The sequence below is a fragment of the Lygodium microphyllum genome, chromosome 11, assembly GCF_053477565.2.
Source record: "Lygodium microphyllum isolate KBCC chromosome 11, Lygodium_microphyllum_v1.1.10, whole genome shotgun sequence".
NCBI classification, from domain to species: domain Eukaryota; kingdom Viridiplantae; phylum Streptophyta; class Polypodiopsida; order Schizaeales; family Lygodiaceae; genus Lygodium; species Lygodium microphyllum.
Window position 1 is genome coordinate 4,470,013 of NC_141145.1, and position 24,944 is coordinate 4,494,956.

General features: G+C 40.3%; 1 pseudogene; it reads right to left on the minus strand.

The window, feature by feature from the left end:
• Nucleotides 1-916: 916 nt before the first annotated feature.
• The window catches only part of LOC148028496 (protein ENHANCER OF LHP1 1-like), a 39,777-nt pseudogene continuing 15,749 nt past the window's right edge, over nucleotides 917-24,944 (minus strand).

The window sequence follows — 24,944 nt, forward strand, 5'->3', positions numbered from 1 at the left end:
ATCATTAGCCAGATCCTTGATCTTGGCTAGAATACCTAGAGGCAAAGCATTGTCCAGAGAGCGTGGATAAGCAAATGAAAGTTCAAATGGCCTCGTCTTGAACTCCCATTGATGCCATATGACCAATTCCTGAGGCCAATTGATAGGATGGGGATCCCCCCGTAGTGGCACAGGCTCTTCAGGGAATTGTCTTGGCAGTGATCATACTCTGCGTTGGGCTTCCTCTGCTAGTTTCTTGTCTTCTTCTTCGGGCTGCCACAATGCGCTCGGGCATATGGGCATCTTTGGGCTCTTCATGCGGGAACCCTTATGTAAACTATGGCTTACAATAAAATGTTAGAAATTTGTACCTTCTAGCATGTCATGATGCTCTTCACCTTTAAGCTATACTATAGTATCCTGCAGAGCATCTTCATGTGTTTTCTTTACAGTTAAAAATCTTTCCAAGTTGTGCATCTCCTTGTGTATTCTTGCTGACTCTTTCCCAACCTATCACACATATACCAACCAGAGTGTTTGAGAAAGCACAATGAAATCATGTGTAGTCATATGTATATAGTGAAACTTGCAAGGTGCATGTCTCACCTTGAACATAAAACATTAACATACACTGTGTAGCTCACTACGAACTTATTCAAGTTCTGCATCCAATTTCTCCTCTTTTGATACACTGTCTAGATTATCTGTCTCCTTCTTAAGCAAAGAAGAATTCTATTGAGAAAAGAAAAGCTTGTAAATTCCAGCAAAGTGCCTGACCAAACATTGTACCAGTACATATTGGCATAAGAAAGCATAACCATGCACAAAGTTTAATTATAGCTTTAAAAACGGGAAAGCAGAGTGATAACAAGCTTGCAATTCAGTTGCACACCTTTTTAATACTGGAAGATTCAACTAGAGATGTGAAGCAATTAGTTCAATAATATTCCTCCCACTGATTCAGGTACTTTTCCAGCTTTTCTTGAAGAATATTGAACATTGCATCAAAGCCCTTTAAGATAGCACAAATAAGTATCAAGAAAGACATGCACAAGGAATAGAAAGAGGCTCAATAGTGTCTCTATGCACATATATATGCTTTCTCATTATCCAATCTACTAGACAACTTTCTCATTGCCTAAAAGAGCTTAGGTTTAAAATCTAGAAACGATCAGTTTTGGAATGGATCCAATAATCAGCACCTTGGAATCATATGAGCTAAGAAAACCAGTGTCGCTAAAACCCAGCCAAGTAAGGTGAGAGCAAAGACTCAAGGAAAATGGCCCTTCCAACACTTTTCTTCATTGTTCTGCCACATTGAATATCGTGAATTGCATCACGTGAAATGAATACACAATCAAAGAAAAAGAATCATGCAATTTCATCACAAACCAAGACAACAATTATTTGCAGTATTACGACTATGCTTGACATAAGGTGCATCTACCTGCTAGTCACAAGACAAGGGAGATCTTGCATGTAGAATAATAGGGAGAAGCTCCTTCTCACCTGCCATGGTGACCACTGGTCCTACCAAAGATAGCAAGGAAGTCTACAACATACAAATGACAATAGTGAATAACAATCAAGCCAAGTCACAAGTAGCTTTATTCAAGATCATATTCATACTTCAGACTTTGAAAATGAGGCAGCACCTACAAACCACCTTCAAAAAATAGTCGGAGGTGGTTGAGACTAGTTGAGACAGCTACCCATCCACATCCAAGAGCTAATGCCTTGCCTCCTCCTCTGTTGCAAGCCGCATTGATCACTGAATCATTACCAAGAAAACTTATCATTCCATCATTCATTTATGAGAAGCACAGTAGAAATACTGCACAAAAAGTTAATTGAAATGGAATGGGTGGACCTCACTATTGTTTGCCCAGCTACTTAAAGGCAGATAAAGGATGGTACTTGGATTCTTTTTCCCATTCCTATGAGATGCAAAAATGCAGCCACTATCATTCATAGCAGCCATTTTGAAGCCAAAATAGTCTATCATTGAGGACATAGGAACCCCTTTCCATGCATCATGAAACTCCACCTACAAATCCCCAAGAAAAATCAATGGTGCAATAGAGCCTGGTTTGACTATTGTAATCAATGATCATCATGCATCTGATTATGAGAACATTGCAAGGGAGAAAACACCTCTATGTGTGATAGCTCTTCATTCTAACAGCTGGTGATGCTGCCTATGAGATTGAAAAAAATAAAATGGGGCTTGCCTGAACTAGGCATAGTAGAGCAAGGTTGAAAAGGAGTTTGTAATGCATGCACTAGGTGTCCACCTATAGTGACTCCAAATGAGAAGCTTATGTTTTTATTCTAGAGCAGAGCCTCAACTTTAATAGAATGACTGTTGGAGCCTGTCATGACCTTTGTTCATTTCCTTCTTTCTTAAATCAGGATGTGAAGGAGAATTGGGTCTTCTATCAGGTGAAGATCCACCTTCTTCCTCACTATGAAGCTACTCTCCATCCTCCCCATCATCACTGAAGTGTAGCATCACTTCTCTATCAATAACTAAAGGAAAACTAGCATCACTACCAGGTAGGGTCATGTGAGATGGAACAACAAGTTCCCAAATACCAAATTTTCCATTCAAGTCACCAATGGCTAAAGCATTTCCTTTCGGTCTCCACACTAAGCTGCAGATTTGAGATTCAAACTTCTGGTAGTATATGTCTTGCATGTTATCCACATCCCATATGATGACTTGATTGTCACCTCATGCAGTTGCAAGGTATTTGCCATTTGGTGACCAGGCTAATCAGCCAATTGAAGCTGAATGCCCACCTTTGAGGCTAAAGACCTTTTCACCTGTATCCCAATCATACATAATCACATCCATGCCATTTTTTGTGCCAAGAACTACCAAGACATCTCCCTTTCAATGCCAAGAAATTTCATTCCTCCTAGGGTGCAGCATGGTACAATGTGTGGATTTTCTTGATAGATGATAGGCACCAGCACATGATAGAGCCATCACTACTAGTAGAGCTAATGCCAAAAACTCATTGTTGGGGTCAAGTGTAAGGCTAATGATAGGTGCATTGTGGCCTTTAAGGACTCTCATAATAGAGCTGTCAATGGTACTGATAATCTTGATGCCATCATCCTCTTCTCTTGCTACAAGCAAAGAGCTTATGGAATTGAAGAAAATGGGATGGATGGGAAAAGTAAAGTGAGTAAGTGCTTTGGAACTCTCCATATGAGAAAAACAAAGAGGAAGGCTATGAGAAACACTCACTGTGCAACTCGATCTCTGCAATGGACAAGGGCTATCCTGAGTTAAACAAATTGATTCGCATAATAAAAATTAATGTGATCCTATATCTAAGGCTCTGAGCCATGAACTCATGCCATGGTAAAATTCATGCAATCATGTATTAGTTTGAAGGTGTGAAGAGACACAAGGATAAAATTGTGACTGCTAGAGAAGATCTCATGCCATGTAGTGTCTCTGAATAAATCTATATGTTGTAAATAGAAATCTTCACAGAGAAGCATTTAGTTCCACAAAACAAGAACTTGAATGAAATGTTGCAATGTTTGATTGCATTTAGAGAGTAAAGAGTGAGACTACGAGTGTTGGGAAACATCTGGTGCAACATTGTGTCCACAAAAGAACTTTGCATAGATTTCCAGAAAATAAACATTTTGTGCACATGATAGAGCCATCACTACTAGCAGAGCTAATGCCAAAAACTCATTGTTGGGGTCAAGTGCAAGGCTAATGATAGGTGCATTGCGGCCTTTAAGGACTCTCACAATAGAGCTGTCACTGGTACTGATAATCTTGATGCCATCATCCTCTTCTCCTACTACAAGCAAAGAGCCTATGGAACTGAAGGAAATGGCATGGATGGGCAAAGTAAAGTGAGTAAGTTCTTTGGAACTCTCCATATGAGAAAAACAAAGAGGAAGGCTATGAGAAACATTCACTCTGCAGCTCCATTTTTGCAATGGACAAGGGCTATCCTGAGTTAAACAAATTGGTTAACATAATAAAAATTAATGTGATCCTGTGTCTAAGGCTCTGAGCCATGAACTCATGCCATGGTAAAATTCATGCAATCCTATATTAGTTTGAAGGTGTGAAGAGACAAAAGCATAAAATTGTGACTGCTAGAGAAGATCTCATGCCATGTAGTGTCTCTGAATAAATCTATATGTTGTAAATAGAAATCTTGACAGAGAAGCATTTAGTTCCAAAAAACAAGACAAGACACTTTAGATGTTTTGCATCTTGTGCAGAAGTGTTTCTGGAAGACAAATATGCAGGAGAATGGCTGAGAATTGATCAATATCTCAGTACATTAACAAAGAGAGATGAATGGTCAGATGAGGAGTTTAAGAAGATCAAGAGGAAAGCCTATGGATTTTTCTTAAAAGATGGATACTTATGGAAACATGCTAAAAAGAAACAGGGTATGCCATTGCGAGTTTTGGGTGACAGAGCTTCACAAGTAAAAGTAATGCAAGAATTTCATGAAAGTTTGTGGGCTGGTCATTGAGGTGTTTGGGGTACTTTTATAATGATCAAAGAAAGATATTGGTGGCAGGGTATGTATAAGGATGTTGCTCACTTTGTGGAAACATGTACGACATGTCAAATGTATTCAATTGTGAGACATCAAGATGGATTGCAACCCACATATCCATTGTCTCTTCATTTTAAGTGGGTGGTGGATTTGGTCACAATGCCTACAGGTCTTTGACAAATGAGGTATCTTGTGCTTGCTCATGAAGACTTGACTAATCAAGTGGAAGGGAGAGCTCTACGTACTAAGATGGCAAATGCCATATGTACTTTTCTCTTAGAAGAGATCTTTTGTCGATAAGGCTGTGTGGGAAAAATTACAGCAGATAAGGGTGAGTTGGATGCAGATGAAGCTCATGATTTCTTTGCACGGTTGGGGATAAAGATTGCTTTAACTTCAACCTATAACCGTGAAGGAAATGGCAAAAGTGAAAGAGGTCATCCACCTATTGTGAAGGCATTGGCAAAAGCATGTGGAGAGAAGATAAAAGAGTGGCCATGATTGCTCCCTTATACTTTGTGGGTTGACAGAACAACTCATAGTACTGTTACAAGATATATGCCTGTAGAATTGATGTATGGTCAAAAACCTATCATGTCGATAGAAGAGATGACTGTCACATGGAGTCTGTTAGCTTGGGAGGAGGAGTTGAATTGAGAGGAGTTGTTGGCCTTACGCATTAGACAGTTGGAAAGAAAGTCAGAAAACATAGAGGTAGCAACTACAAAGTTAAGGGTAGCAAGGATATAGAACAAGAAATGGTTTGACAAAAGACATAGACTCAGACCAAGAACCATACAAGATGGGGATTGAGTATTGATTTATGATAGCAGGTTAGATAACCAGCATAGTGCCATGAGTAAAGTTTCCAAGAGATGGTTTGGACCCTATGTGGTAAGACAAGGGTTTGATAATGCTACTTATGCATTAAATGAGCTGGATGGGACAACCATAAAACTTTTGGTAGCAGGGAAAAGAATCAAGTTATTCAAAAGGCGGAAATCTACTGCTTATGAGTTGCCAAAATTGGAAGAAAATAGTGGCCATGATACAGGGGCTAGCTAGGAAGATATGGAAGATGAAGAAGTAAAGGATATGGTTGTAGAGGATGAGGAGCTGGACTCAGAATCCAGTGACAACTAGGATTTTAGCACATACCAAAGGATATGCAGGTTCAGAGGGGGTGGATGTCGTGATGTTATGAGGACATAGTGTGAAAATGTATGGAATGCATCATCATCCGACTTCTCTATTGATCTAGAGAGTCAATGTGATCTGAGCCATTAGTACTAGTGCGAGTTGCATGGATTATCTGAAAATACTAGATTTTTGGATAATTTAAGTCTATTTTTGATATTATTTATTGTAAAAATCTGAAAAAGTTAGAAAAAGTTTCTAGATTAGGATGGCATGCAAAAAGCTAGTTGCTTTTTCAGCCAGTTAGAGAATTTTCACAAGAAGGACAGATTGACGAAATCGCGCGTGTCACGATCGCTGTAAACAGGCTGAAAATTGCAGATTGAACTGAAAGAAAGAGTGATCTGGGAGATCCATGATCAAGTGTCCTCGGGTTTTACCCCCCTTTCAGAGCCAACGGAGCCATCAGATTTGGGTTCTGTGCAGTAGAGAAAGAGCTGATTTTTCTGATCCACGTTTTAGGTCTACGAAGGAGCTCCAAGAGAACTAATGCTTGGAGATTGGTTCTGAGTAGAGCAAAGATTCCAGGTTCTTTCAATACATATTGTTTCAATTCATTGTGATTTTTTTTTTTCGTGTTTACCACTTGGGTATTCTCTATATTCTCTTCCATCTCCTATCTCTACTTACTTCTACTTCTGATCCCCGGTGGATTCGACCTTTTGACAAAAACCCCTCCGACACCGTTCTAACTTATCCCATTCCCAAATAATGCATACAATTTGCACAGGAGTGAGCCCGACACTCTTTTACAAGGATTCGGGAGTGCCTTCACATTTAATAGCGCACTTTTACTCTTTTCTTTTCTCGAGGCAACACTGAGGCCTTCTAGAGAGGTCCTCATTCAGATTTTCAAGGTTTGACCTCCATCAGGGGTTCCTTTTCCTTCCTTTTTCATGTGCCCTTTCGATTATCTCCTTCTTCCATTTTTTCTGCTCCTCTGCTCCATTTTTTGATCCTATGTGCTGTGATAAACATTACCCCCCTTCTAGCTCAGTGCTAGTCCCATGGCAATGGGGTGGGGAGCAGTAGGGTAGTTTGTGTTGTTGCTAAGTGGAACTGGTGGGTAGATGACCACAATCAAAAGGTGCTGTTGTGAATGAGAGGTGATGAAGTTTGATTAATAATGACTAGAGAGATTTTGGCGTGCTTTGATCTTCATGAAGATGCTCAACATTTGTCACACAGTTGTAGCTCCCCTTCTACGACAGCTATCAAAATCGGGGCTCTGTAATCATTTGGAGAATATGAGGTTCCAAGATCTATGCCAATGGTGGGTCCATCACTGAGTTTTTCGTCTGCTTGATTTGGTTGAGTCATGGTAGCCATCAGCAGGCACATGGTCGGCCACATCAAGCATGTTGGTCCATTTAACTGTCGGAGTATGCAAAAGCTCCTGAAGCTACTATCATGGTGTCTTGTCCGACTTATAGAAAAATTCCTATTCATTAGTAGATGTCGTGGATGATCTTCCTTAGCTCGGTCGCTAGCCATTGAGTCATGATCATAGCCTGTAAGAGAAAGTTGTGCACTCCCTAAGGGGTGTGTCTGTCTCACGGTATGGTGTAAGTGCATGTGTAGTGGAACTGGGAGATGGGTCTAACCTTGGGTAGGCCCTTGGTAATGTCACACACTTAAGGACCCAGTTTGTGTGTTGTTGGAGGTGCAGTGCAGAACTTAGGGTGACAGGTCTGGAAGTCCTGCCCTTGATGTGCCCTAAGCGTGAAGTGGGGGGAGAGGGTAGGGGTGAACCCTAGGTGTAGTGAGCAAAGTGAGCCCTCGTGCTTTTTTTTTTGGGAGAATTGCATACAAAGAAGGCATTCTGGCTAGTGCCTATCACCTTCAACTGGAGTACGGGGTGGTCGCAAGCATTGGGATAGGAATGCACGACTTTGTAGATATTCTTTAATAGCAGCCCGGGCCTTCAGAGGTGTGGATGACAAGAAGGGATGATTGCACATCATGAAGCGGATAACATTCATATTCTCTAAGATTTCTAGGCAAAAGAAGGGAAGCAAGGTTGCCCTCATCATTAATCTAGTCATGGCCCTACTATCTATCCTTAGATTGATGTCAAAAAAGAGGGGAGGGAGGTGGGCTTCCTCGACTATATGTCTCTGCATCAATAGGAATTTGATAAGCCTAAGATTTAACACACCATGTGCATGATGGGTAAGTTTGATTGGAAAACTCTGCATAGTACCGCACTAAGAGAGATGGAAGGGACGCATGCATCTAGACTGTATCCTGAAGGCCTAGATGAAAAGTCTTGCATTTCCAAATGTGTCAACTGAACTTGGTTAGAGGGAGATGAGTAAAGAATTGGAAGAATAAAAGAACCCTGGTTGGGTTGCAAATAAGGCATGTCAGTTGCCTTGGTTGACTCGTTCATTACATGTGGTTAGGAAGGCTGGATCCGGACAAGAAGAAAAATCCACAAGGAAGCGGTTGATAGATGGGAGGAGATCCTCTATTCTAAAAACTAGGCATTCCTTGGGATTCCGAGCATTTGCGTTATATATTATAGGAAAGTCAAAATCCCCATGAATGGTTCTGTCATAATCAATTCCATGCCTACGGGGGTAGGGCATGTAGATGGGGTCGTTGTGTTCTTTAGGAAGTGAGCTACAGAAGGTAGCTCAGCTGTCAAAATTGGCATCCCAAATCCTCCTCCGCCACTTCAGCTGTGCCTCGTAGCCTTGGACAGTTTTGGGAACCCTGTTTACCTTGTCCTTCCAGTAATCTGCAAGCTCTTGCCTCCACCTGGTTATTATGGGACTCCTTTCCTCTATCCACCTGTTTGCAAAATCATTGCCCAGGTCCTTGATCTTGACTTGAATGCCTAGAGGGAACACACGGTTGAGAGAGTGTGGATAAGCAAATGAAAGCTCAAATGGTCTCGTCTAGAACTCCCAGTCATGCCATATGACCAATTCCTTAGGCCGATCGATAGGGTTGGGATCTCCTCGTAATGGCACCTGCTCTTCAGGGAATTGTTTGGGCAATGACCGTGCTCTGCGTTGGGCTTCCTCTGCCAGTTCCTGCCTTCTTCTTCTAGCTGCCACAATGCGCTCGGACATGTGGGTATCTTCGGGCTCTTCAGGCAAGAGGTCTAGTAGAGGCAAACTGGGCATTCTTTGTTGTTCTTCTTCAGCATCTTGCTCCAAGTTCGGACCCTCTTCGACATTTTGCTCGGCCACTGCTGGGGCCACTTGTGGTGGTGGTGTTGATTGCTCCTGTTCTTTGAACCCAAGTTCCTTAAGCTCAACAGTGGAGAGGTGAGCATGGCGCAGGTAGTGAAATTGCTGCTCTTTCGTGATTCATGTGCCTATTGGAAGCTCCCGTTCTTGAAGGCCATACCTTAGCGCTCGGGTAGTCAGTTCTAGCTTCCTTCATACCTTCTCCATTGAATCATTGCCCTCTGTTTGGGTGACATGTAGTACTGTGCTGAGAAAGGCTTGCCTTTGTGCGTTGGTGCATACATCGGCAACTTCTACCCTGGATTTGGCAAGCACTCTCTTGCACTCAACCACCACCAAGCGTTTTGTTAATTGCCTAACCCTTTCAAAATTGTTCTTTTCCCACTCATTGGCTCTCTCTTCCATCTTCTTTCTTTCCTCTTCCAAGTCACTTGCCAAGGTGGTTACCACCTGTTGCTGTTCATTTGTTAAGACCCAGAGTTGGTTCCACTCCCTGGATTTCCGAGCCATCTGTTCTTCAATGATTTCTTTTGCTTGATTTGCAATGCTGAATCTCTGTTCTACCTCAGCAATTAGTTCTAACTTTTCTTGCGCTAGTTGCTCGTGGCTTTGGATCTCTACAAGGTGCAATCTTCTTTGTGTGAAGGCCATGGCCATGAGGGCCTCTGTGTCTCCCTTGGCAATCTCCAATGCACCTTGCAGTCATTGTGCCTCATGTTGCAACCTTTGTGCTTCTGTTGTGAGGATTGTCGGCCTTTCCTGTGCTAGGAACTCTATCTCTCTCTCCAGTCTGTCTTGTTCCTCGAGTTCATACCATAGCTGAAAAGCTATGGGGGTTTGATAAGATTTGGGTTTTTGAGATGATTTAGTTGAAGAAGAAAACCTCAAGCTTTTTCTTTTACTTAGCATACATGAATGGAATGAAAGACTTTGTCTTGATTACATCAAATGCATATATGGATAATAAGCTAATACATTTAGGGATTATCTCAGATTTAATCCAAATGCATACTCCAAATGCAAGCTCAAAGAGTTTCTATTTCATGAACATTAATGGACAACAACTCCAAGATACAAGTATTTTGATGGTAGACTCTAGTACATCCAAGACATAGATCAAAAACTCATGACATGCATTGACAAAGCATAAAATTTACTTCAACCCTGCTTTAAAACAGTAATTCTAGCCCATAATCAAGCTCCAAAAGTGCACATAATCCCAAGAATAAGCTTCTCTAATCATTCACATATGAAGCCTTGATGTTAAGAGGTCAATTCCTTCTCTTACAACCGCATAGATCACTTGTTTTCTCATCAAAATGGACAAGAACAGTGGGATGCCCTGTTTATGACTAGTTTTTTCAATCCAAAATAGCCCATACACCTTCAAAATGCTCCCCTTTGCTTGCCCCCAAAGTCACTCAAGTACTTGGGTAGAAGACGGACTTCATTGGACCATGAATATGGTAAAAGAATGAAAGAAGATGTACATAAGAGCAGGGTGAATACTTTGCCTCAGGTTTTTCCCTTTTATGGAATGTCATACCATTCATTTTCGTCATACCAAATGGACGGGCAAGAAGAACTCTCACCTTCTTTGTTTGTATCTCCTTCTTTAGCTTCAGTTTGCCCTGAGTTTGCATGCTTTGGAGCATGCACCATAGCCCACAGTTCATCCTCCATCAGCCACATGTATGCATGCCTGATTTTTGTGTCAAAAAATGTGGGTTGCATTCCCTTCAGCTCCCACACTTCAGTTTGACCATTTAGGTCACTTATAAGTCATATAAGTCCATTATTCCAGGTCCCATACAAACCTAGTGGACTTTTGGCACTTCTCTTGATTTCCAGGAAAATTTTCCTCTTGAACCAATGTGACTTAGCCTGTAGACTGTCAATTACCTCCACTTGATCAAGTTGTGGGTTCCCATAGACTTAATTTTTGTCAATATATATTGTATAACTGAAAATTGTATGATAGCTACAAAAGAACTTATGAAATTAAGTGATATCTAAGTCGGATGTTGGGTAACAATGACTAAATTATGTATGAAAGTTCCTCATGTGAATCCTAATGAAGTTCTTCTGCAAACATAAGAACTCTATGATTTATATCATAAACAGAAAACTCTTTGACAGCATGACTACGTCCTGCCCTTGCAAGTCAGCGGTCGGCAGTATGCTCCCCTTTTCCCTCCACCCAATGCTTTAATTCTTGCCATAAGGGAGGGTGTTGCCAAAGCAAATCTCTTAGGCTCACGGTTACTGGAGTGGTTACTAAAGTGGTGAGGAGGTTGCTAGGCGATTGCTTCCTCCTTGGTTTGCACTCTTTGGCCATATGTCATGATTAGCTTGCTGATATGCTTCCTCCTGGTCTTGCCTTCTATGGCATCTCACGTGGTGTGGGTACGTTCCCCGATTGAGGTCGCGATGGTGAAACGAGTATACTCACACTAGAGAGGTCTTCCATTTGGTCTTCTAGTATGGGATCCACATCTTTAAGGTGTTCCCGGGCATCCTTGACCCACTCCTTGACTTTGGCTGTAGCCTCGAGTTGCTATCTGGGGTGGGGTATTCCCCTACCTTGGCACTTCCCAGTTATGTTGTCTTAGGGACTGAAGTGTTTGCCTTTGCATCAGTAACCCTCTTTCTTGTCACTAGAGTTGTGGCTTCCTCAGTCTTAAGGGTAATCTTTGCGTCTATTATCTTTCTCCTTCTCCTCCGCCTTTTCTTTTCCAACGAGGCTACATCCAGGTTACTTAGCCCAAGCAATGAGAAGCATGTTTGTTTTGTCTGTGCTTGCGTCATGACATGCAGTGGGATGGGCGTATCCTCACTGCCAAAGGTCTCCACACCGAGTAGCCCCAAGGGTACGGAGGGCACGTTGGCAAAACTAGTTGATGGCTTCCGTCTAGGACAGTCAGGAAATAGGTGTGTGATTCCACACTCGGTGCATCGGAGGTCAACTTTATCCTTGTTTTCCTGTTCCCTTTTCGGGCAGCATGATGAAATATGGCCTGGATGACCGCATGTCCATCATGAGATTGGATCTTGACTTGGTCCTCCAAAGCCTCTGCCTCTTCTTCTACCTAGCGCCATTACCGGTATTGGTGAATAGTCTATCAGGACTGGATTTCCTTCCTCATCATAGGAGATGTATGGGTTCACATAGGTTTCCTCTTCACTAGATTCTTCCACATAGTGAACAAGAGAGTCAATCGATGGTTGGGTTACATAGGGCCCTAGTGGTATGGGTATGCTTGTTGGGTTCATCTCTAGCCTAGGAATGGCCAGTCTTTTGTCATTTGGTGTTGGAAGTGCCAGTTGGGCTCCCCTGCCAAAGAGGTTAGGTGGCTTGTTGCCTAAGTATGGAGGGTTGTATTGCTACGCATATGGAAATCTCCTTGGCAATCTACAATGCAATGGGTCATGAGTGAACCTACCATAGTTTGAGCACAGCCTAGATCTAGGATCTTGGCACTCGGCTGGGAGGTGGTTTCCACCACAGTGTATACACTGCACATGCGACCGCACAAGCTTCCTCATCTGTTCTTGCAATCATGCAAGCTCCATTCTTACCTCAACCAGCTCCTGGCCTTGGTCAACACCTTTTCCCTCATCCCATATGCTAGAGTTCTCTCTCTCTCCTAAAGCTGTTTTCCACTCTGGAGCTCTCTGACTTGTACTGTCCCTATTGGTGTTCCTCATGCTTCACTCCCTAAGCTGATCTTCCACCCTTATTTCCTCTTCAAAGACTCTAGCTAACACGTCTTGGTGTAGAGTGGAGTTACTAGCCAAAGCCTTGTAGAGATCCTCGCTTCAAATTCCATTTATAAACACAATAGACACAGCCTTCTCATTAGGTTGCTCATTGGCAGGGATCCTCTTGAAGAGGCCATGCACATGAGTGATGTAGTCTCTTACATCTTCCTTTTCCCTCTGGCAGACATTCATCAACCGGAGGATGAGATTGTCAGAGTACCCTACCTTAAAGAATCTCTTAATAAATTAGTCTTTAAGACGGGCAAAGTTCGTGCGCTCAGCTGCATCTAGACTAGTGTACCAAATTCTCCCCTTGACACCTAAACACATCCTGAAAGCTTGAGAGCGTTGTGCAAGGTTCCTGAGACCGTTTGCTTTGCAAACTTGTTCAAATTGCTCCACAAAGCTATATGGGTCATTGCTAGGTTCATACTTGTCTAGCTGCTTTGCTACAATAGGGATACTAGATTGCCCCTTTGCCCCTTGCGTACCCCCAATCTCGAGAGTAATGTTGTAGCTAAGGCTATTGTGCTTTGCTCAGTAGATGTATTGTCTATGAGTCGCATGGCTACAAGTTCACTCAATGATAAGTCAGCCTCTGCTGCTCGCTCTCTCTTTGCATTTGGTCCTGCTTTGGTTGCACCAGCCAGGGCTAGCACATGGGCCTCGTACATGTCTACATCTTGTTGGCGTTTCCTAGCCTTTTGCTCCTAGTTTGGCTGCACCAGGGCTGGGCCTCATACATGTCTACATCTTGTTGGCGTTTCCTAGCCTTTTGCTTGTGGTTATAGGCAATTATACTCTCTCTAGAACCTTTCTAATCGCCTTTCTCTCCTCTTCTAGATTTGCTACCACTTCTTCTATTGGCTTGCCCTGAACTACTGTCCTAGTCACTCAAGTCATACTCATTGACTAACTCCTGCACTAGGACTAGGAATTCCCCCAAGTCCAGTCGGTCCTTTCCTTGTCTGCCTCGTGATCCTGACATTGCTCCCACTTCTAGCTCCACAAGGTCATTGATCAATTTGAGTAGCTCTGGTATCGCGCCTATTTATTAAGGCGTTGGATAATTATTTATTATTTTGTATGTGCATGGGCGCACGATTATGATATTTGTATTTGGACATTGTATTGGGTATGCCTGGCTCTTTGGGCGCCCGCCCATTAGATTTATTTCTATTTGGCACTAAAGCAAACTCAAAAGCCAAAAGCGTGCTATTTTGTAATTTGGGCTATTATTTGAGCTTGAAGATGATTAATACATAAAATATATGCTTTATGGAGTGCTCACACAAGGCATGGGGGGAGATTGCACCCAATTGGTCTCTTATTCATGTCGTGCATGCTTTCTACCTTGAGTTTTGTGCAAAAAGTAGAGTTATTTTGTTCTTGGAGGCCTTCCAACGCTCACTACACAAGCATACAGCATCTGATCTGTGCACTAGTGGTATCAGAGCGAGTTGAGATCAAGAGCTTCCAATCGCTACCCATCTTGTGCGAAGGCGGAGCTCCCGGAACGATTGAGCTCTACAGTTAGTTTCATCGCAAACGGTCGATACGGGTGGATTCCTGGTGGTCAAGAACCTCTGTCTCTATAGCCTCTGATCGCGAAGGACCAGCCTCAAGAAGCGAAGGACCACGTCAATATCTTCCTATTCAAGTCATTTTTTCTCAAACAAAACAGAGATAAGCTTCATCTTTAATCTTCAAAGTTTAAGCTAAAGCTTAAAACTAAGCTTTTAAAAAGCCTAGTGATTCAAATTGTTTAATCGGCGTCAGCGGCATCATCCCGTGATTTTTGGCGGAAAAATCGCCCCCCCTAAAATTCGTCGTTAAGTTGCAGACTAGTAAAAGCTTGAGTCCCATAAGCTTTACAAAGGCTCAATCACTTAAATCCTGCAAGTTTTATCACTCTGCAAGTCAGGAAGGTCAATCAAGTTTTCAGAAGTCAAAACTGACTTATTCCAAAAACTCCCATAAGGACTGTTCCTGTGCAGAAGCACAAAACTGCAAAGTTGTTCCCTAGAAGACTCTGTTCGTATACGCAGACTTGCTGAACCAGTTTCAGCACATGTAGAAGGTCATACACAAATTTTACAAAGACTTCAAATCCCACAACCCCAAAAGTCAAATACCATGAAAGCCAAACAAAAATCTATAAGCCTTGTATACCCGACTTTGAGCTACGCTCATCCCGCTAATTGGATTTTGAGAGTGTGAGGTCTTTTGGATTTTTACAGGATGACGAAACAAAATATGGACGATTTAATGGCTAAAGGCAATCTTCCTAAACCTATGATGGAACAAAAATTGGATTTAATTATGATGCAGCTTGATGAAGAACAAAGAGCCCGACAAGCTTTGCAAGTTCATTTGGCCAATTTGCAATAATCGACTACTGACAAAGATGGACCACAACCCAAAGATCTTATCCGATGAACCATCGATGTGACTCTCGAAGCTCAATCCATCTGCAAGGAAACAAAGATAAGTAAAAGAAATTTCAAATTCCGTACTTTCAATGGAACTCGAGATGGAAAGACTGTTCTTGCATTCATCAGTCAGTTTGATGATTATTTTCATGAAGAGACATATGCTGAAAAAGACAAAATTAAATGTGTCACTAATCATTTAGTGGATCGAGCATCTCTTTGGTGGACCGTGGTTTGTAAGAGCATAGATTGTCCCACTACCTGGGAGAGTTTCAAAAAGAAGTTTATGCAGAATTACCTTCCTCCACAATTCCATGAAAAAGCCATAAAGCAATGTGATCTTCTTTAGCAAAGAGATCATGAGCCTATTTCCCAGTACACCGAACGTTTTTGGAATGCCCTACTGCAACTTAGAATGCTTGAAGACGTACTTGAAGCGACTCACAAGCGCAAGTTTATGTCTAGATTACTTGGGCATTTCTATGCTGAAGTCAATATGTTCAAGCCTGCAACCCTTGAAGATGCAATTTCTTTAGCTCATGACACTGAAGACAAGATTCGAGGAAGAGACAAATGTCCACAACAATTTCAAGCAAATGGTAACTATGGTTCTAAGCAAATCAATTCAAATTTTAGATGATTCAATCAAAGTCGATTTCCTTCATCATCTTTTTGTAAGTCTTGGACAAAACCACTTGCTTTGCCATCAAATATCAATCAAAACCCTAAGCCATCCTCACAGCCAAATCCTAATATTCCTAGACTTCCTGCCATTGCCAACAATGTATCTAAAGCCAAACCTATAGTATGTTACAAATACCATCAACCTGGACATCTAGTAGCCAATTGCCAATCGAAGAAGCCTCCTGTCCATATCAATTATCTTGGAGCAATGAAAGATGAAGAACATGAGGAAATGCCTGACTTTACGGAAGATGACGATGACATTGCTACTCCTTCAGATACTTTACCAGGTATGCCAACTCCACATTCTTTGTTGACAATGAAATGTTTAGTGCATGGAAAAGAAAAGATTATTTTGCATGATGATGGTAGTACACATGATTTTATTTCTGCAAAGTTAGTGAAAGAATTGAAATTACAAACTGTTCCTACGCATTATCGCATTAAAGCATCATTCTTAGGCACAAGGTATAATGGAACACAAGAGGTGCATGACTTAGAAATTAAAATTGGAGAATACACTAAACGAAGGAATTTCCTAGTTGTACCTTTACAGTTCAGTGATATTATCCTAGGTATGCCTTGGCGTCATCAGCATAATCCTGACATAGATTATTCTACGCATTCAATTAAAATTCATTTTCAAGGAAAACACATTACATTGTATGGTATGCATGCATCTAATAATTTTCCACTTGCTTACTCATACTCAAGCTAAACGTGCATTACGTAAAAGTAGTAAATCTTATCTAATTTGGGTGAATGAACTTCAAGCTAAAGAAAAACATATGCACCCTAGGCATAAAGAATTCCTTGCACAATTTAAAGATTGTTTTGTTGAAGATTTACCACCTGGACTACCTCCTACACGTCCTGAAGACCACAAAATAGACACAACCACCATGTAAAGCACCATATAGGCATAACCAAACTGAATAGAAAGAAATTCAAAATCAAGTTGAGGATATTATTAAATAGAGGATTAATTAGACCTAGTAGTTCTCCATTTGGCGCACTTGTTTTGTTGGTAAAAAAGAAGAATAATACTTATCGCATGTGCATAGATTATCGTGCCCTAAATAAGGTTACTGTAAATAATAGATATCCAATTCCTAGGGTAGATGATCTTATGGATAAACTACAAGGTTCTGCCATATTTAGTAAGATAGATCTTAAATCTGGCTATCATCAAGTGAGATTGGATAAATCTGATATATTCAAAACTGCATTTAGAACACAATTTGGACATTATGAATTTCTAGTGATGCCTTTTGGATTGACTAATGCACCTGCTACATTTAGCCGAATGATGAATCACATATTTTTGAAATATCAGCATTGTGTTATAGTATTCTTTGATGATATCTTGGTATTCAGTAAAAATGAGAAAGAGCATTATGAACATCTGTCTTTGGTTTTCAAGTTGTTGAAAGATAATCAGTTGTATGCTAATCCAGAAAAGAGTGAGTTCTTTCAAAGAGAAATTGAATATCTAGGTCATATTGTATCATCAGAAGGTATTAAGGTTGTCCCTAAGAAGATAGAAGCAATATTAAACTGGCCTATACCCAAAAATGTGCATTTTCTAAGTCTTGCTAGTTTTTATAGGAAGTTTGTGCAAAATTTTTCATTACTTGCTTTGCTTTTGACTAAATTTTTAAAGAAAGGTATTGTTTATCATTGGTCTGATAATCAACAAAAATCTTTTGATTTATTGAAACATGCATTAACCCATGCTCCTGTATTACAACTACCTGATTTCAACAGACCATTCTTTTTAGTAGTTACTGATGCTAGCGGATCTGGAATAGGAGCCGTACTTATGCAAGATAATCATCCCATAGCCTATTCTAGCTGTAAACTAAAACCATCCGAACTTAAATATTCTACTTATGATAAAGAATTATTAGTTGTTGTACAAGATTTAAGGCAATGGAAACATTACTTAATGGGTTCTGAGTTTATGATTAAGACTGACCAACAAAGTATTAGACATCTTCTTAGTCAACCCCAAATATTTGACCGACATATCAAATGGGCAGCTTTCATTCAGAGTTTTCATCCCCTTATATAGTATCAACCAGGTAAAGAAAATGTAGTAGCTGATGCTTTAAGTAGAAGATTGACCATTCATAATATCTGTGTCATATCATTTGATTCTCTAACCCCTATGAAAGATACTTATCATCAGGACATTGCTTTTCAATCTGATTGGAATAAATTAGTTGGAAATAACTGGATTCCTATTGATTCAGTGTCTTACAATGATGGATTCATGTTTTATGAAAAGATATTATGTATTACAGTTCCATTTAGATCTTTTGTTTTGAATGAAATTCATTGTCCTCCATATCAAGGTCATAGAGTTATCATATCTGCTTTGCGTACATTGACTGAAAATTTTTATTGGCCACATATGGACACTGATGTATCTAACTTTGTTTCTAAATGTTTGGTTTGTCAAAGAGTTAAGAGACATCATGGTAAACAGTATGGTTTACTTATGCCTTTATCTATTCCATCACGACCATGGGAACAGATTTCTATGGATTTTATTACTGGTTTACCTAATACTAAAGCTAACCATGATATGATTTGGACTGTTGTAGATAGGTTTAGTAAATAAGGATATTTCATTCCATGCAAGAAAACTTTAACAGCATCTCAGGCAGCACAATTGTTTTTGAAAACTGTTTTCACTAATCATGGATTACCAAAAGTTATTATTTCTGATCGTGATTCTAGATTCTGTAATAATTTTTGGATTACTTTGTTTGCTAACCTAGGACACACAGCTACAAAGAAAGCACCATTTGAAGTGATTTATGGTTATAGATTGTCTACACCTGTTGCATCTTTATCAAATAGAATTCAGAATGCTGATGATATTGCTAACATGCATGCTACTATTTTTTATGAAGTTAAAGACATGATTGCCAAAGCCCAGCAATCATATACAAAATAAGCCAATAAGAAAAGACAGGCCATGAATTTCAAAGTTGATGACTATGTTTGGTTAAGAATAGAAAAACATAGATTACAATGTGTAGATAAACGCCCAGTTGTGAAATTAGCACCTAGATTCTATGGACCATTTAAAATCATTCACAAAATCAATGACAATGCATTTAAGTTAGAACTACCACCACATTGAAAAATTCACAACACCTTTCACATTAGTTTATTATGGCCCTTTAGAGGCCAATTACCTGTACACCCTGTTTATGAAAACCCACCTTTGTTAGATGAAGAGACTGAAATCCTTGAGCCTAAAGCTATCATAGATATTGACTTTATGAACACTAGAACTGGCCGTAGATATTCTAGATATTTGGTCAAGTTTAAAAACCATCCTGTTGAAGAGGCCCAATGGATGCATGCTAGAGACTTAGATGCTTTCCCCACTCTGTTAGCTCCACATTGAGCTAATAGCAATTGAGGATAATTGCTATCCCACCCCCGGGGTATGATGCCATGAGACATATTTCACGGTGGATTTTGTGTCACGGTGGATTCCGTGAGGTTTTACAGTGGATTCCATAAACTTTGTTGACCGCCAAGGCTCATACACAAAGTGGATTCTTTGTGCGAGAAGTCGATGGGAACGCCTATCCTTTTCGGGCGTTTTATTAATTTAGTGTGTACATGGGTGATTCCATAGCGGGTGATTCCAAAAAATACCTATTAAATTAATAAACGTTTATGAGTTTAGAGTGCAAACTCGTGATAAATTAAGGTTAGGATTGATTTATTTATGTAGCTGAAGACTGCTAGGTATTCACTTTTGTCGATTTAATTGTATTATTTTACTAACGATTGTGAATGCTTCGGTTGTGATGTGTAGAGATAGCAATAGTGGCAGAGGAAAGCATTGGAGGATAGCGTGTATTCGAGTTATCACTTATATTTTGATGGGCGCATACCTTAGGCATGGCACCTATATTTTGTCACGCCTATTTATTAAGGCATTGGATATTTATTTATTATTTTGTATGCGCATGGGCGCACGATTATGATATTTGTATTTGGACATTGTATTGGGTATGCCTGACTCTTTGGGCGCCCGCCCATTAGCTTTATTTCTATTTGGCACTAAAGCAAACTCAAAAGCCAAAAGCGTCTTATTTTGTAATTTGGGCTATTATTTGAGCTTGAAGATGATTAATACATAAAATATATGCTTTGTGGAGTGCTCACACAAGGCATGGGGGGAGATTGCACCCAATTGGTCTCTTATTCATGTTGTGCATGCTTTCTACCTTGAGTTTTGTGCAAAAAGTAGAGTTCTTTTGTTCTTGGGGACCTTCCGATGCTCACTACACAAGCATACAGCATCCGATCTATGCACAAATTGGTCACTGAAAGTCAAGTCAAATTCTAAATTTGTTCTACTTAGTGTCTAGCTATTCGGGGTGAATCCTCGGTTATCATGTCTAGCCTCTAGCTTCTAAGGGCTAAACTAGGTTTCCTTGGGGATCAGAGATATGAACAGGGTGGCCATGACTGTAGGGCAGGTTTGAAAACCCTCTATTTAAAGTTCTGGTGAAGTGGTCCAATTCTGGGAGTCGGACGAGTTGGTATTCTGGGAATCGGACAGGCTAGTCCGAGCTTCATGCTAGGAATAGTGGTCTGATTTGAATTTTGGACAGGGTGGTCAAATTTTACTTTGGTCCGATTTCCCTAGTCGGACATGGGAGGTTCAACTATTGTGATGGGTCGAGTGGTCCAAATCCAGGACTACAACATGTAGTCCGATTTTGGCACTGGGTCCGATTATAGCAGTCAAACGAGGGTGGTCTGATTTTTGAAGTGGTCCGATTTTCGGAGTCAGATGGTCCGACTCTAGAAATCGGGTGGTCCTATTCTGGGGGTCGGACAGGTTGGTTTGATGGCGTAGACGACGGTCCGCAGATTGCGCGCGAGGCTTCAAGGTCAATTCCTACTCTCTAGAATCATCTTGTGCCTTCCACATAGGTGCAAAACAATGCATGGAACTGCCAGGCCCACCTCGAATCAATGTGGTGCTCGAATCGATCAGTGCTTCAACGATCTCCCCGCAATTCTCTCTCTCTCTCTCTCTCTCTCTCTCTCTCTCTCTCTCCCTTGCTCTCCAGCTCACTCTCTTCCCACAAGGTAGAATGTCAAATGTGGTCTTTCCTAGTTCCTTGGGCCTCTTATTTCCCCATCCTAGTCTGCTGCAACCTCAGAAGTTAATCCCTCACAATCTTTTAGCCAAAAATCTGAATCTGTGCCCCTATTTTCCTGTTTTCCTATCCTAATCTTAGCCTAATGCAACAAAAATCAAAACTAGAGATGGGAATGGATGGTCCTACTCTAATACTCAACAACAAATTAAAATACTTACTTGCTCCAAGGATCAAAACCTCCTAAATCTCCTAACTATCTCAAGCACCGGTTCGGGCTGTAAACCCTACTTCTATGCTCGATTCGATGCATGCGGCACTCAAGGGTCGATTCCGTTGGTCCCGGCAATGGAACCAAAATAGAGGGGAGCTACGGAGCTCTACCCCGAGACCTACGGACTGCTTATTATTGATCAAGCGTTTCAAGCGGAGCGGCCATGGTTACCTCTCACATAGCCAACGGACAATGCCTACCTTACAAGTGTAGTGAGCTTACCTTGATGCTCGCTCGAGTTTCCTCCTCTCTCTTGCACTTGGGTAGCTCCACGATCCTTGTGGCAAGCTCAAGAAACCTCAAGCCCCCTCCGTCAAGCTCCATCCTCCATAGCAGCGTAAGAGAAGAGAAGAGAATATAAGAGAAGAGAAGATGAAGAGAGAAGATGGGGAGCTTCTTCTCCACAATCCCTCACTCGCACAAACTCACTCCCTCACTCCCTCACACTCCCTCAATCCCTCACTCAAGCACAAGAAAGAAGGAAATAAACAAGAGAAGAAGAATAAGAAGCTTTGGACACACACAAGAATGAGCTTCTCATTCACTTTTGAACTTTATATACATGCCCTACTTTTTGGGCGGTCATCCCCACTAGCCTAGGCCCTCTTTTCCTATTTCCCACCGTTCTAACTTATCACATTCCCAATTAATGTATACAATTTGCATAGGAGTGACCCCAACACTCTTGTACAAGGATTCGGGAGTACCTTCACATTTAATGGCGTGCTTTTACTCTTTTCTTCTCTCGAGGTGACACTGAGGCCTTCTGGAGAGGTCGTCATTCAGATTTTCACGGTCTAACCTCCATCCAGGGTGCCTTTTCCTTCCTTTGTCCTGTGCCCTTTTGGTTATCTCCTTCTTCCATTTTTTCCGCTCCTCTGCTCCATTTTCCAATCCTCTGTGCTGCGGTAAACACTTGCCATCTCAACACTACTTATCTTGTGTATGGCCCTATAGGGGTTACCTCTTTTTTGGTATCTTTAAAGTCTTGCTAGGGCTTTTGTGAGGGCTTGTGGGCTCTTGGCCTAAAAGAAAATTTTATTATTTTATGTTTCTTTGGGTGGTCTTGTGGAGCTCAATTTCAAGTTTTCTATCTCAACTCAATAGAAGTCATTTTGTTGGCTTATTTGCTTATTATTTAGTTTTATAATCAACTTTTTTGTTTAGTTCAATGATATAAATGTGAATGGTTTTTGGTGAGGTCAAAACTCTTACTTATGGAAGTAAGACAATTGGCCTATGGGCTCCTGGATAATTGTGATTAGCTATTGCAAGAAGTTCTGATGAAGCTTGCCATATTTCTTGTGATCTGTGTATTATCTTTTGGAGCTTTCTAATCCCTAAGGGTGTCTCCCCTATCTGAGATGCACCAATTGTATACCAGGATTTTTCTTATCATTCTAGTAAGGATATATATCATATGCTTGTGTCCTATACAATAACCCTTGAAGAATGATGAAAATGATACCCTTAAAGATAAGAAAGATTGATTGTGTTCCTTTGTCTTGCCTGGTCTGAGCCGTTTTAGACATTGAATCTCGTGATATCTCATCCCTTGCTACTCGTATTCAAGCGTAATGCCATTCTTGCATCTTGATTGGTTGGGTGGGTTATTAGGCAAAGTTAATGGTTGTAAGTGTGGTATTGGTACCCTTCTCCCATTATGCTACTATTTTATATGAATGAGTTATGTCTTAAAATATTGAAAGAGGGATAGAGATAAGTGACAACACAAGAGTAGCAAGAGTTCAATTACAAAATAGTATTGAGCACTCTATTTATGAAGATGAGGTACCTTTATAAAGGCATTACAACTAGTGGTTTTGGAAGGTGCTTTTAGCATCTCCAATCACACTTAAGTAGTTTTTCCTAGTTAAGTGGAGTAGGTGAAAAGTGAGTTCCTATCTACACTTGTTATAGAGAGATTCTCCCTTGATTCGTGCATGAAAAGTGTAGAATAGAACATAATTGTTCCTAATATCTATGGCCCATCTCCAATCCCCTCTATACATATCACATGTTTGGATTACCCCCCCCCCCCCCCATTTAACTCATGATGTAGACAACATTATGCATGACCATCTTTTGCAATAGCTCAGTTACCACATTACTTGCAAGGGGCATGTGTGTCTCAGAGATGTAAATGGTTTAGTAGACTTGCACTTTTAGATGAGACAATTTTAGCCAAGGCCTATATATATAAAGTTACAAGGTGCTTATAATTATGATTCGTGACAATTACAAAACAGAGTCCACACTTTATGTAGTCCTTCATATGTTGAAATATCAAAAGGAGACTTATTTCTCTCTTTTTATTAAAATTCATGGAAAGGGCTTTGTGGCAGGCCCTAACTTTAGCATACCATAGGAAAGTTCAAAAGTCTGTTATGGGGGTTGGTTTAGTGAGTCAACAAACTAAGCACCCCAACAAACTAACCACTTCTTTGTTGTTAGTAACTAACTCATGCATTTAATCATAGATTGTCTAGAGAAGGAAGGAAGGAAAACATGAGAGTTGAAGCTCTATTTGATTTATCTTTATTTTTCTAGTAATTGATCTTTTCCCTTTCTAGCCAATATAATGTGTGTTGTAGATCTTGTTGGATATGAATTTTATACATAGTTATTGGTGGAGAGAGGAAGCATCACTCATCACGTTTGGTATTCCAATAGATGAAATTATGATTTCTTATGAATCATCTGTTGTTCAACCTTCTAGCCTAGATTTCTTCTTATTCTTCTTCTTCAACCCAATATAGGAAGGTTCACCCAAAATCTTTTTCTATTCTACAAGATGTAGACATATTATCTTGGTTAGATCCCTTAAAAAATGTTGCAGATGATCATCAATGGTAGCAAGGAGAAATATTCAATAAAGGAAAAATGGTTTTGGAAGGAATTGTATCCACATGGTATATTCAACAACTTGAAGAGTTAAAACATAATTGGAATTCTTTCAAGATAGCTATAGTACCAAATTTTGCTCATGACAATGTAGCAAAAAGTGATATCCAAAAGATTTAATGAGTGTGAACAAAAGGAGCATGAAACAATTTCTCAATTTATTGTGCATTTGAAGAAAATTGTGATGAGATTTGATATAAAAATGATAGAGCACATGAAGTTATTGTTTTAATGGCCTAGACTAAGACACGATCTTCGTACAAGGTTAAGTTCAAGGTCTTGAGACTTTTGCGTATGATTATTAGATTGCTAAAGGAATTGAAGGAAACCTTCTCAATGATGAATAAGATATTTTCAACAAGAAGAAAAAAAGATAGAGCCAACCTTGATAGTCATTAATTTCCAAAATGCTCAAAGACGATTACTTACTAAAGATACCCAAGGATAGCCAAAGTGTTTCAATTGTAATGTGTGTGGTCACATATCCAAGAATCGTTGGAAGCCACAAAGACCATGAAATGTAATAAAGAAAGTAAATACAAGATGTTCAACTTGAAGATCTTTCATTATCAAACAACTCCTAGGTGAATGGATGCAAGAAGCAAACCATTCAAGCCTCAACATGAAGTTCTCAAAAGTGAATTGTAGGCACAATTAGTGTGAAAAGTAATGGTTTAAATTTAGAAGTATTATTGGATTCTTGAAGTTATTTTTCTTTTATCAACTCTAATTTAGCAAGCATAATCAAAGTTTATTGATAGCATATTCAAGAAATTCATGATAATGTAATGGTGCAACATGGACTGCAACATGATGTT